We start from the raw sequence: 12,077 nt of genomic DNA, 5'->3' as shown, positions 1-12,077 counted from the left end.
ACATAACTCTGCTGACAAAAATAAAAGAATGATACTCTTAATGGTTTTTCACTCAATTCAGATATTTTACATTATACCAAGAGCAGATAGGAAACAACTCACTCACCCACAGGCCATATACGTGCACATCTCTGGCCTGACGTGCCTCAGCCATTTCTGCTGCCTACTTTTCCCCACAGGGCAGGGAAGAAGCTCTGTGGTTTCTGGTAGTGAGGTGTGCAGGAATGATGGTGGGGGACTCAGGAGTGATTATGGCGAGCGCTGTCACCTAGAGGGCTGCCTTCACCTGGTGTGCTCAGGCAAAGGCCCAGAGCATCACTTTCTTTCCCAAACAGCCCCTCATTCTGATTTCCCCTCATACCATTGCTAATCTTTCTTTTCTCTAGTCTACACTCCAAGCCGTGGCCAGGAGCATTCTCCCATAGGACCTGTTCAGAATGCCTTGCCCTGTTCAGAATGTGGCCTGATGAATCCAAACTCTTTAGCATGACATTTGAGACCTTCCACGAATCTGGCTCCAACCCATCTTTCTGTTCTCATCTCCCACCACGTCACGTTCCTGATTCTAAGATCTGTCCATCCTACAGCAGATCCTTGAGAGTGTGTTGCCCTTTTCTGATGGAAGTCTGTGCTTTGGGTGTTTCATCCGCCAGAGATGCCTCTGTCTCCATTTCAGCCTCTTTAACTTTTTTCATGTGTATCACATTTTTTCTTGACCCATCCTGGATGACCTCAGACTTAAATGGGTTCTTTCTCCTGGAGGATACGGTATACTTCTTAACATTGTCTTTAATCCACATTTTACTCTGCCTTATTTTGTAGCTTGTTCATCTCTCTGTCTCCTCTGTTAGGGTGTAAGCTTCCTGAGGGCAGGGACTCTGGTCATTCATGTTCTGTTCTCCCCCAGGGCTTTGCATACAAGTGGTTGCACACACCAACCACTTGACAAACTCAAGAGGTTTTAGGTTTATTCTGTGGAGAAGGAAAGGGCACAGGTAGGACCAACCAGTTGAAAGTTCTTTATTTTGATTTCATCTACAGAGAGACATTTTGAATTAGATCTGATCAATAATGGAGAGGGTTTATCAGGAGGTGGTGAGTGTCTGTCCCTGAAAGTATTGAGACAAAAGCCAGGAAGGCCATCTCTCAGAGATATTAGAGAGAGAATGCCTGAATTAGTGGGAGGTTGGGTTAGAGGTCCTCTCAGGCAGGGTTTCTCAGTCTTGGCACTGTTAACATTTGGGGCCAGATAATTCTTTGCTGTGAGGGCTCTGCTGTGCATTGTAGGATGTTTAGCATCATCCCTGTCCTCTAACCACTAGGTACCAGTATTACCGCGCACCCCCGCCAGGTTGTGACAACCAAAAATGTCTCCAGACATGACCAAATGTCCCCTGGGGGCAAAATCACCCCAGTTGAGGATCGCTGTTTTAGGGTCCCTTCTCTCAGTGAGAATCTGTGAATGTTTTTGTTTTTCTATTTTCCGTGAAACAAATCTGCCAAAATCATCGCACATTCTGTGGGTTGGGAGAGCAAAAGGGAAGGATGGAGAAGAAACAGATCTTTATGGAGCCTACCATATTCCATGACAATCTTGGAGGTGGGGCGTTTTACTTTTATTTTACAAATGAGGAACCTAAGACTCAGAAAAGTCCTGCAGATGTTGAATAGCATAGTTGGGGCTCAATGTGGGCTTGCCTGAACAAACTCTGTCTTCTTCCCCCGCCTCCCCCCTTGCTTTTACCTAAGTGTGTTTCTCATTGCCTTTACACTCGACTCTTAGGTTAACCTGCCTCCTTTTACAAGCCTCACATTTAAAATTTGAGGGCGTTTCAGTACAGTTGGCCCTTTGTATCCACAGGTTTCGCATCTGTGGATGCGAAACATCCATGTTGAAACAACCACAGATCAAAAATATTTGGAGGGCTTCCCTGGTGGCGCAGTGGTTGAGAGTCCGCTTGCCGATGCAGGGGACGCGGGTTCGTGCCCCGATTCGGGAAGATCCCACATGCCGTGGAGCGGCTGGGCCCGTGAGCCATGGCCGCTGAGCCTGTGCGTCCGGAGCCTGTGCGCCACAACAGTGAGAGGCCCGCGTACCGCAAAAAAAAAAAAAAAAAAAAAAAAAAAAAAATTGGAAAAGAAAAAAAATTCCAGAAAGTTCCAAAAAGCAAAACTTAAAGTCTGTGCTCTGGCAACTATTTTTTTTTTTTTTTTTTTTTTTTTGCAGTATGCGGGCCTCTCACTGTTGTGGCCTCTCCCGCTGCGGAGCACAGGCTCCGGACGCACAGGCCCAGCGGCCACGGCCCACGGGCTTAGTCGCTCCGCGGCATGTGGGATCCTCCCGGACCAGGGCACGAACCCGTGTCTCCTGCATCGGCAGGCGGACTCTCAACCACTGCGCCACCAGGGAAGCCCATGGCAACTATTTACATAGCATTTACATTGTATTATGTATCATAAGTTGTCTATAGATGATTTAAAGTGTATGGGAGTATGTGCGTAGGTTATATGCAAATATTACACCATTTTACATAATGGGACTTGAGCATCCATGGATTTTGTTATCTGAAGGAGTCCTGGAACCAATTCCCCATGGATACCAAGGAACTACTGTATTTACTTCTTGTAAATTTCCACGGAGCTTCAGCTCAGTGCTCCCCTATGGGGCTGACCTAGAGCCTCATGGAAGAAGCCCACGTTGTAATGCCTTGGCACTGGATGCTCTTACTTAATGCTGCTCATGGCTTGTTCTCCCCCCACACCAACTTTATCAAGATACAATTAATATGTAACATTGTGTAAGTTTAAGGTGCAGAATATGATGATTTGCTCTATGTATCTATATATTGTGAAACGATTACCACAACAATGTTAGTCAGTACCCATTACCTCACATAATTACCATTTTGGTGTATGTGGTGAGAGCATTTTAGGTCTCTCTTAGCAAGCAGATCTTAGAAGTTCTCATCACAAGAAAAATTTATAACTATGTAGGGTGATGGATATTTTTGTGGTGATCGTTTCATGATACCTACAAATGTCAAATCATTACGTTGTGTACCTGAGATGAATATAATGTTACATGTCAATTATATCTCAATAAAAAAGATCTACTCTTTTAGCCACTTTCAAGTATATAATACAGTATTGTTAACTACAGTCACCATGCTGTACATTAGATCCCCAGAATTTATTCATCTTACAACTGGAAGTTTGTATCCTTTGACCAACATCTCCTCATTTCTTCCACCTCCCAGCCCCTAGCAACCAACGTTCTCCTCTCTGTTTCTATGAGTTTATTTTTTTTTAGATTCCACATATAAGTGAAATCATGCAGTATTTGTTTTTCTCTGTTTGACTTATTTCACTTAACATAGTGCCCTCAAGGTTCATCCGTGTTGTTGCAAATGGCAGGATTTTCCTCCTTTATATGGCTGAATAGTATTTCAGTAATATAATATTATTATATAATATAATAATAATATATATGTATCTATCTATCTATCTATCTATCTATATATATATATATATATATACCACATTTTCTTTCCTTTTTTTTTTTAAGTGAGCAATGTTTATTGAGCCTCTATTATTATAGTCCTGGGAGGTGATTTACAGGAAAATAGACATGGTCCTATATCAGGATGTTATATGTGAAGACTCTGGAGAGGTTTCTATAATGATGAGAATAAAAAGAATTTTTTGAGGGATTTCTACTTTATAGGATTACTGTGAGGATTACATGAGAAACTTTTACTCCCTCCCCACTTTTTAACAGATATAGAAACTAGGCCTTAGCAAGGTCAAATGGAGACAAACTCAGATTGAATGTTTCCACTATCCTGGTGCTCTGTCAGCATCACATTGTACAGTTGAGCAGGTTGTTCAGTGCTCAGAGGTGCCTGGCTGAGAGTGGAAGTTATACCACATTTTCTTTATTCATTCATTTGCTGATGGACACAGGTTGTTTCCATATCTTGGCTATTGTGAACAATACTGCAATGAACATAGGGGTGTGGATATTGCTTGAGGTAGTGATTTCATTTCCTTTGGATATATACCCAGAAGTGGGATTGCTGGAACGCATGGTAAGTTTTATTTTTAATTTTTTGAGGAACCTCCATACTGTTTTCCATAGTGGTTGTATCAATGTACATTCCCAGCAACAGTGCACAAGGGTTCTCTTGTTTCCATGTTTTCACCAACACTTGTTATCTCTTGTCTTTTTGATAATAGCTCTAATGGCTTGTTTTAAGGGAGACTTAAATGTCACCAGGATTCACAAACCTGTGAATACCAATGGAACCCCATGGTATTGATAATAACCACAAAAACATCTATTCTTGCTTCTCTCTGTCCAAGAAGAACCTAGTTTTCTGTGCAACATCTCAGGAAGCCCAGGTCTTTCTGGGGTCCCTTATAGGACACCTCACCACTCAGTCTGACAGCTTCATCCACCACTGGGCATGTTTTTTTTCTCAACTCTGGTCAGTTCAGGAGTCTGTTGGGAGAAGGTTCATTATTGCCAGGACTGTTAGAATCTCTTATGAATCACTACTTCTGTCCAGGGTGCTGTGCCCAATGGACCCCAGGGATGCCAGGCTTCAGGGATGCAAGAAGACACTTGCTCCATTTGAAGACAGAGCTATCCTCCCTACTTTGGCATGGGACCCAGCCCCTTGGAGGAACAGAGCATTCCTAGCTTTAAGTAGGAGAAGGACTCTTATTCCAATTACTCCATACTTTGTTTCCTGGCCCCCAATTATCCCTGCTTAGCCTAGACCCCACAGAATCTCTCAAGAAAATACTCCATCTCCTCTGAGCCCTTATCCTTCTAGATATAGAAACTCAAACCCTGCCCAAAGGCTGGGGTGGGGAGGGAGCAGACATCATTCTCTACCTGCATCCTCACAGAAAAAAGAAATTCTTTTTTTCCACCGCAGTTGCCAAACGAAGGTCCCAGAACATATAGCAGCTATATGGTTTAGTGTGAGGAGGGAGCTTGCCTATACTTACAGCATCTGAGCCTCCACTCAGCCAGCCATGATGCCCTCTTACACAGAGGAAAGAGGAGGTGTAATACTCGAATTGGGAAATGCCAATATTTCCTGTACCATCAGTGAAAGGTTTAGGCTGGAGTACATGGAACTGTAATGTTCTCAAGTGTGTTTGATTCATCCTTTTGATTGGTTTGACTAGTGTGGCTGGTTTCATTCTCTGCTACTCAGGATCTATCTAGGACACCACAGATCAGCTGCATGTAGGGTTATGATTGGAGAGCCCTGGAAACATATGGGTACACAGTGGTGTTGGCACACATGTGGATGGGTCTCATGTCCCAGATCATGAGTCCCTAGACTTGATCCAGGACAAGTGGATCTAACGAGCGCTGTCCTTCCTCTGCCCTCATAGGCCTGGGTGGGAGAAGAAGGGAGATGGGGTGTGGAAGGTAACACCCAGCCAATGGGGGAGAGAGGGAGTGACCGACTAGGGCCCATGGTGCTAGAAGTCAGCTCCCAGATCTGTCGAGCAAGGCCTTGAGATTTGCCACTTGAGATCCTTTGACTTAAAAACAAGATATCTTAGGATTTCAGGAAGCATTGTTATTGGTATACATGTGGCTGATTTGGTCATCTTTTTATCTTCATTCTTAGTTTCTTTTTGCCCCTAAACCAGAACTTTGGTGTCTAATCCCATTTGACAGTGTCTGTTAAAGAATTAAATGCTGCTGCCAGATTTCCCAGCCCTATTTGGCCTCTTTGATATATTGGGTCTGAAAGAAGGAAGGCTCAGCCCGGCACCTACAAATGGCAGCTCCTCAGAATGCCAAACGCTGCTGCTGTGCCTTGCCCTGAGGGCAGAAAAATTAGCTTTTTTTCATGAGCATGCAAGCTGCTACCTTATTTATCTGCCAAAGATTCAGACTCATCTTGCTGTCCACACTGCAAGCATGTCTGGCATGTGAGTGTGTGTGGGGGGGTGTATTTGTCATCAGCACCTAACCACCTTTGCATTCCCTGATGTCATGAAGTGTCAGTCAATGGCAAGATGCCGTTTAATGCAACATGGCATTAGGTAAGACAATGTGACTAAAGTCATCTCGGAAACTACAGCCTCAATGTAGTCACCATTCACTGGGCTTCAGAATGGTTCTCGTGGGTAGTAAGTCACAGTTCAAGACTACTGGTGTCTTGGAGGAAGTGAGTGAAGATGGAAAAAAAACCGTACGAGTTTACACTTTCCCCAAATAGTCATCACTGTGCACCTGCAAAGAATACACAAGAAAACAACAACATATGCTGAAGCTTTTGCATTCTGGTTTTGCTGATGATGCCGGGTTTTATTTTCTGCAGGAGTGTTAGAAATGTTTCCTAGCCTCAGCTTAATTTTTTTTTTTTTTTTTTTTTTTGTGGCCTCTCCCGTTGTGGAGCACAGGCTGCAGACGCGCAGGCTCAGTAGCCGTGGCTCACGGGCCTAGCCGCTCTGCGGCATGTGGGATCTTCCCGGACCGGGGCACGAACCTGTGTCCCTTGCATTGGCAGGCTGACTCTCAACCACTGCGCCACCAGGGAAGCCCTCAGCTTAATCTTAAATGTGCTTGTCGTGCTCCACAGACAAACCCATAAGTTGGGAAGTTTGGCAAATTGCTCATCCAGGAGGTCTACATCTCGGTTCTTCAAGTTCTAGGCAAGCAGTGACTTTAAACTGTCTTTTTGCTCTTACATATTTTGAAACAAACTCTGGGGCAAAAATGTATTTGGGAGGAAACTTGGAAGCCAGCTGGTTTTCTATGTGTGATAGAACAAGATGCTCAGAGATTTGCTTGAAAACAATGAAACTTCGAAACTTGAAGTCTGACGTCCCCGGGGGCAATATGATAAATGCCAGTGGTTGTGCAAGTTCCTTTCCTTTCTTTTTCACATATATTTCTTTGAAAGACAGACCAGAGCCTGGCAACCTTTGCTGGGGAGAGGAAAATTCTCTATAGAGAACGTTGTGGGTGATTTAAATATCTCTCCAGGTGAGCAATCACCTGAATGATGTTTAAGATGTAAAGTCACATACTTTGCCCAGTAGTCTGTGGTTCTGATTGTGTCTCTTCGAGTCACATTGTTGTTGTTTTTAAATTTATTTACTTATTTTTGGCTACGTTGGGTCTTCCTCGCTGCGTGCAGGCTTGCTCTAGTTGCGGCGGGCGGGGGCTACTCTTCTTTGCGGTGTACGGGCTTCTCATTGTGGTGGAGCACGGGCTTTAGGCACACAGGCTTCAGTAGTTGTGGCTCGCCGGCTCTAGAGTGCAGGCTCAGTAGTTGTGGCACACAGGCTTAGTTGCTCCACGGCATGTGGGATCTTCTCAGACCGGGGCTCGAACCCGTGTCCCCTGCTTTGGCAGGCAGATTCTCAACCACTGTGCCACCAGGGAAGCCCCCTGAGTCACATTTTTTGATGTGCTGTTTCAAGTCAGTTTCAAAGTGAGCAGAGCACCCTTTGGTTATTTGATTTGTTCCCTAATTATTTAGAAATCTCCTCATTAAGAGAGAAAGTAAACACGGTTTCAGGTGCTGTGCTGAAGACAGGAATTGTGCGGTAGTGGGAGGGGGACCCGGGAGAAGGGAGAAAGCACGTGTTTCTTCTTTGAGATAAAAGCCCATCCCAGAAACAAAGGCTGTTAAGAGTACAAAAGCTCTTTGTACACTGAGCACGTCTGCTGTTATGAATGAACCCTCTCCAATGGCTGCTATCAAACTTGTCATATTTTATTCATGAGTTGTGGTGTGCCTGGATGAAATAAGAAAAGCAAAGCTCCAAATCAAAATTATGGCATAAAAAAGATGAAATAGTTATTATTGTGACATTTTGGAAGAATTCTTAAATCTCTCCAATAATTCATTTGAAAAAGTTGCACGGAACGCCTGGGTGTGTGACACGTCATTTTGCTGGTCGGGGCATCTGGGCTCAATTACACCTGGACCCACATTGACAGACTCTATGCCTATAGTGAATAAGAGCATAATTAAGGAGAGGGCGACAGTGGTGGTTACACATAAATAGAAACACTGACAGGCATCTTTGCATTTATCAGTCTTACGTTATTACTCTGTGGTTGATAAAATATGGCATTCTTGGTTTTTTTGGAATGTGGTGTCTGGATTGTGTGGCATGCCTTGTATGGGGAGATCTCGGGGAATAGTGGCAGGAGAGTCCACTTAAAAGTATGCCTTAGGGCTTCCCCAGTGACGCAGTGGTTGAGAATCCGCTTGCCAATGCAGGGGACACGTGTTCAATCCCTGGTCCAGGAAGATCCCACATGCCGCGGAGCAACTAAGCTCGTGCGCCACAACTACTGAGCCTGTGCTCTAGAGCCCGTGTGCCGCAACTACTGAAGCCCATGCGCCTAGAGCCCGTGCCCCACGATGAGAGAAGCCACTGCAATGAGAAGCCCGCGCGCCGCAACTAAGTGTAGCCCCCGCTCGCCGCAACTAGGGAAAGCCCACGCGCAGCAACGAAGACCCAACACAGCCAAAAATAAATAAATAAATAAATAAATTTTTTTTTTAAAAAGTATGCCTTACACCCTATAGATGTTGTGGGACAGCAACAAAGAGTTTAGGAAAGAAGCTGTTGGTTTACATCATGAATTTGAAAAAGTAAGCTGAAGTGCTTTTGTAAAAAGACATGCCAATTTCACTGAAAAAAAAAAAAAAAAGAAAAAAGGCCCACTGGTGTTCCAGCGGCTCTCTCTGCTGACACAGGGCTTGGGTGAGACTCATCTATTTCCTGATTTATCCGGAGATGCCTACCATCCCACTCCATCCTTATGCTCGTGGCCTCCCCGTCCCTGGCCCAAATTAGTGATGGATTCATTGTAAGCTTATTTACTCACTCAGGATTTATTTTCATCCTATGGTGCTCTCTCCACTTGTTCACACTGCCAGATTGTAAGTAACTCGAAAGCCAGTGAGGGAAAATCCACATAGTCTCTGCAGACGCCTAACTCGTGTGGTGTCGTCCAACCCTGGCACTCAGACAGGGAAGAGAGTGACAGTGACGAACATTTTAAAAAACTGTCCATGTAGATGATTACACGTACATGTCATGTAGATTCTGTGATATAAGTATCATCATTATATTAGTCGCCATTTAATGGAGGAGAAACTGAGTTTCAGGGGGATTGAATGACCTGTCGCTCAGATACTAAGTGCCAGGACTGATGGTGGATTCAAGATCTTCTGATCTCAAATTCCATTTCCACACAGGGCAGTGTTTCCCAACCTTTTTCATATCATGGCACATGAGGAAAATGGCTATATTTGTCTATTACACCGGGGAAAAGACAAGGGGCTGGTTTTGTTTTTTGCCTAAAGTACTCTTCCCGGCCACACCAAGGGCTGAGAGGATCCAAGCCTCAGAGATACCTGTTACCAGAGCCCCAGCATCTGTGGAGGAGCACCTGAGTGAGCCGGAAAGGGCCTGGGAAGGCGGGGGATGGAGGTTTTGTGTGGAGCCTGGGTGTATGTAGAGTGTGTGGTATTAGCACACGTTAGAGCCATGCCGGGGACGGGTTGCGATCCCAGATGCATGGAAGGTCAGCGAGGTCATCGCTGAGTGTGTGCACCAGCGAGGGAATGCAGACAACGGGTGACATTGTGCAGTGCCCTCTTATCTCCTCAATGCCACATTCACTGCATTGTTACCCGTGGGAATGTGGGCCCTGTTGCCAGATCATTTAATTTTTTACTGGAGGTCTGGATCTTTATATGAAATCTTGGAATTTTTATACTATATCCCATTGATTCCAATTCTACACATTCTACACATTCACATTTTTGTAGTTATTTAATAAACGGTCTTATGATCAATAGTGTCTCAAAGTCCTAATGGGTAGCTTTTGGTGTTCTTTGCAGGGTGTGTGAAATAATGGTGTATCTTGTAATCTGTGCCACCTCGGACTTGATGAAACGTGATATGTAGGTTGGGAGAGCAGTGGAGGACACTGAGGGCTAAACTAGCAGGCTGGCGCTGCGCCTGGCCTGAGGCTGGTCACTTTATCACTTTGGACCTGGAGCTAGGACTCCACACAGGACCCAGTGCTCAGTTGTGGCTGCTTCTTACAATCACTTGGGATATTTAAACAAATAAATCCTGATGCCGGCTTCATCCCAGACTACTTTCCTGAGTCTCTGGGTGTGAGGTACCTTAAAGGAGAAGGCCCCCGTCTGCCTAGGCATTTATGGGCTGCAGGCATCAGTGGAAAGGAGAAACAGAGGGTGACAGGAACTTAGGGCTTGGCAGAAGTTTCCCTGGCAATTGGCTTTTAACTGTATATTTCATGCATAAGCTAGCCATAGCATCCTTTTTGATATTTCCTTTAAATCGAAGATCTCACCATGATTAGAAAGCTGCCCGACCCACTAGTGTGTGCTGGGGACAGGGCAAGCTTGGGAGCACAGCTTCCTGGACATCTGCTTTGTTTTTTTAAATTTTTAGTTTTGTTTTTTTAGTTGAAGTATAGTTGATTTATAATGTGTTAATTTCTACTGTACGGCAAAGAGATTTAGTTATACATATATATACATTCTTTTTTAAATATTCTTTTCCATTATGGTTTCTCATAGGATATTGAATATAGTTATACACTAGGACCTTGTTGTTTATCCATTCTATATATAATACTTTGCATCTGCTAATCCCAACCTGTGACTCCATGCTTCCCCCAATCCCCTCCCCACTTGGCAACCACAAGTCTGTTCTCTATGCTGGACTTTTGCTTTGAATCTCGCTTTTTTCCATGTGTAACTTTGGAATCCCTTCTCTCTCAGTCTTTGAGTGACTGGCTGGAGAATAATCTTTTTTTCAGAGCCCTTATCTTAAAGGTGCCTCTAAAGCTCATTTATATATTAATCAATCAGCAAGCATTAACTGTAAGTCTGCTATGCTGCCGTGTGCCAGCCACTGTGCTGGGTCCTGATTGCATGAGAGGAATGTGGAAGATGCTCTGCCCTTGGGGGCCCTTGGTCCAGGTGCAGGGATGAGAGAACCAGAAATATATCGTATTCATTCGTTCAAAAATATTTATTGCACACCCACGTGATGGGCACTGTTCTGGCTGTTAGAGATGTAGCGGAGAAAAGACAGAGTCTCTGGGTTCCTGAAGCTTCGGTTCCAGCATTGATGGGGAATCACAGTGAAAAAGTATACTCATAAATTAGTAACTATAGATAGCCATATAGACTATGAAGGAAATAAAACAGCAATACCGAGGAGAGAAAGAGAAGGAGAGGAGAGACTTTAGATAGATAGGATTATTGGGGAAGGCTTCCTTGCAGAGGAGGTATTTGATCTGATGCCTGAATGAAGAAGCCAGACATGCAAAGATAATAGTATCATTCCTGATCACTTATATGATTAATGATGAACACTTTTTATGTGCTAGGCACTGTTTTAGATTCTTTATATTTGTTAACTAATTTCATCCTTAAAATAACCCATAATAGTCCTAACAGGGAGATGGGTATTATGAGCCCCATTTTACAGAAAGGAAAACAGAGGCACAGGGAGGTTAAATCAGGTGGCCAAAGTTAGGTCCAGTAAGTGGCAAAGCTGAGAATTGAATTCAGGCTGTTTTGCTCCAGAGCTGACATTTTTGTTTTGTTTTGTTTTGTTTTTCTGCTTGGCTTTATTATTATTTTTTTTTCATGAAAAAAATGGCAACCATTTTTTATGCACAAAGTTGTCTACTGCAGTATTATTTTTCAGAATTACTTTTTACATTTTATCAAAGTTATGTAGGTACATATTTTATTTTTTTTTATTTTTAAAGTTTTTTAAAACATCTTTATTGGAGTATAACTGTTTTACAATAGTGTGTTAGTTTTTCCTTTACAACAAAGTGAATCAGTTATACATATACATATGTTACCATATCTCTTCCCTCTTGCATCACCCTCTCTCCCACCCTCCCTATCCCACCCCTCTAGGTGGTCACAAAGCAGAGCTGACATTTTTGGAAGAGCTGGTACAAAACCCCTTGGATCAAACAAGTTTAAGGGGCACAAGGATGGCTAGTGTGGGTGGAA

General features: G+C 43.8%; 1 protein-coding gene across 2 annotated transcripts in view; it reads left to right on the top strand.

Annotated features, from left to right (window-relative positions):
* The window catches only part of NELL1 (neural EGFL like 1), an 866,603-nt gene that overhangs the window by 57,627 nt on the left and 796,899 nt on the right, over positions 1-12,077 (top strand). The window lies entirely within an intron of this gene.

Source organism: Kogia breviceps, chromosome 7, assembly GCF_026419965.1.
Source record: "Kogia breviceps isolate mKogBre1 chromosome 7, mKogBre1 haplotype 1, whole genome shotgun sequence".
Classification (NCBI taxonomy): domain Eukaryota; kingdom Metazoa; phylum Chordata; class Mammalia; order Artiodactyla; family Physeteridae; genus Kogia; species Kogia breviceps.
The sequence above is the reverse complement of the archived record's forward strand: the minus strand, read 5'-3'. Positions and strand labels throughout refer to the sequence as shown.